The sequence below is a fragment of the Piliocolobus tephrosceles genome, chromosome 2 (genome assembly GCF_002776525.5).
Source record: "Piliocolobus tephrosceles isolate RC106 chromosome 2, ASM277652v3, whole genome shotgun sequence".
NCBI classification, from domain to species: domain Eukaryota; kingdom Metazoa; phylum Chordata; class Mammalia; order Primates; family Cercopithecidae; genus Piliocolobus; species Piliocolobus tephrosceles.
Window position 1 is genome coordinate 163,118,281 of NC_045435.1, and position 2,950 is coordinate 163,121,230.

Below are 2,950 nucleotides of genomic sequence, written 5' to 3' on the forward strand. Positions count from 1 at the left end.
AAAAAAAAAAAAAAAAAAAAAAAAAAAAAAAAAAAAAAACAGTAATGATCACTATTGTCCAAAAGTCAGGCATTCACTGTCCCTAACTAAAGTGGTTGTTTCCCAGTTTAAAAGAAAGTCACAGGTCTTCTGCAAGTAAAAGTGAACAGTTACGGTTTACAGAAATGGAAGAGATGAGTTTTTGAAACAAGCCCATTGCCTCTGTGAATTTAAAGATGAGAATCTTCCTACTGGGGTGGAGGAAACTCCACCTGAGACCTCTCCTGTGAGCAGCAGATTTTCTCAAAGGATTGGCTCCCAACTACAGAAACAAAGTCTTCCTTCTCAGCTCTCAGGAACAGCGGACGGGGAAGTGAAGTCCCTAACCCATCTGCAGCAATTCCCAGAGTAAATGACTCATTTGAACAATTGTTGCCTTCCTGGGGTGGTGCTCGGAGAGCCCCAACATCAAGGTACCCAGACTGGGTCTATATGCCTGTTTCTGCCATTTTCTATAGGACGTTGTCAAGGTGTTTACACTCTCTTGATCTCAGGGCTTCATTCTGTAAAAGGGGATAGTAACACCCCTTGGGAAGGATGGTTGTGAAGACTACAGGGCTTTGGAATGAGAATACATCCCCCATAGTCTCAAGCACGGTGCCTGGCCTGTTGTTGCAGGTGCCCAATATAGAGAGTCATTGCTACAATTCCAGTGACAAGCCATGTGACTGCCATCATTCCAGCTAGACAAGCCTTGATGTGGTCTGCATCTTTCAAGGCAGAGGCGTTCTGAACAATTTCCAAGGATACTGGACTCTGAGACTCTGGAAAAATGGCAGACCCCCATGAAAAGCTGATACACACAAGATTTTGCAAAGGATTTCAGTGAAGTCAAGAAGCCCCTAATCTCAGTGTTGTGCCTCCACAGGATTCCAGAGATGCCAGGTTCAAAGGCCCTGCATTCAAGACAACTTGACTATCTCTGAGTTTGTTTATTTTGCACCGAGATCAGAGTGAGGTGACCTCCTTGCACTTTTTCCCAGGGTAGCCTCGGGAAGGCTATCATCACCTCCACTACGAACAGCTTAGAGGGATCTCCTGGACCAGGGAGGCCCAACATTTGGGGCACAGAGTCACCCACGAGCTCTAGGAATCATCATGCGCACCAAGCACTGTGTGCAGACTGAGAAAAGAGCAGCACTTATCCCACACATCAGCTTGTGTCTTTCAAATGCGGGAAGCTGCTGGGGCAATGAACAAATACAAAATACAAAGAGCTGCTAAAAGCACATGCATCAGCCTGTGGAGGTACCAGGAATATTTTGACATTTAAGGAGACCCTCAAACTTGACAGCGTCAGAAATCCCTGCTGTGGTCCAACTGCCCTCTCCCTGGCCACTAATCCAGTGTAGGCATTGGTGATGGAGGGTTGCCTAGGCAATGCCTGAGCAATATGCCACCAGGAACAACTAATATAATTAAAGTGGAAACCTTTAAGAGCATGGTTTAAACAGAAGAGAATCATACCACATCCAAGGGCTCCTTTGTTTAGCTTCTGCAAATAAACCCCATTTTCAGAGTCCCTGGGTTGCAGTCTCTGCTTATAGCCACTTTGCCAGCTCTCCCTACCTAGATTCTCATACACTAAGAGAAAGGTTTTGGTGGAGTTTATTTCTTTGTTTCTTTTTCCAAAATCATGCTATCTTAAAATCACAGAAACTAAAGTTAATGCTATGGTTTGGATGTGGTTTGTCCTCACCAAAACTCAGGTTGAAGTTTAACTGCCAATGTAACAATGTAGGGAGGTGGCTCCTATTGGGAGGTGTTTGGGTTATTGCCTAGGCAACCCTCCATCACCAATGCCTACACTGGACTAGGGGCCAGGGAGAAGGTGGTGTGTGGGTTATAGGGGCAGATTCCTCATGAATAGATTAATCCTATCTGGTGGGAATAAGTTCTTGCTCTCATGGGAGCAGATTAGCTGCCATGAAAGCAAGTTGTTACAAAGCTAGGCTGCTCCTCGTGTTTGTTCTTTTTTGCATATGCCCACTTCTTCTGCTCCCTGCCACGTTGTGACACAGCACAAGACCCTCACCAGATACAACTGCCCATCTTGAACTTTCCAGCCTCCAGGATCATCAGTCAAATAAATTTATTTTCTTTATAAATTACTCAGATTCAGGTATTCTGTTGCAGCCACACAAAAAAAAATGGGCTAAGACAGCTAAATTTAACCAAAACAGTTTTGCCTAATTTTCAAATTTGGGGAATCTATGGTTTAGTTTTCTCCCAAACCATTACTCAATCAAAATGTTAGGCTTAACTGTTTTTAATGTACTGTCAAAACATCAAGAAATTTAACAATAGTAACAAGCAGAAATCCTGTACAGCAAGAAATTTAACAATAGAAATAAGCAGATATACCTTATAACAAGAGAACTGAATAAATGAATCGTTTTTTGAAGCACTCCCCTTCACTTCTATGCATTCCTCCTCTGGTTTCAAGCCTGTGCTCCTTCCAGACTCTCCCTTCTCCCCACATAAACTTCTAGGGGCATTTGCCTTGAAATAAAGATGAACAAGCTTGCCACTTCCTTTTTTCCATTTATTTCTTTGCAAATGACTGATCACCTTCATTACCTGCAATTTAGGAAATTTCCACCGGGGGTGGTACTTCATTATTGCAGACCTAGAAATAATATTTGTATGACTTCAGAACCAAACACCAACATGTTCTATATGTTTCTAGGTAGCAGGATTATAAGCAAATCTTTTTCTGCATCTTTATATTTTTCTTCTACTTTCAAGATAACATATCTATTTGATAATCAGAAAATAAATAAGTTGAAAATATTTTAAAGTTCTTAAATAACAAAGACAGCAAAATTGATACCAGGATATAACCTTTTATTTACTATTAAATATAAGAGCATATGTTCCATGGTGTGCATGATAAATCCATGAACTGTGG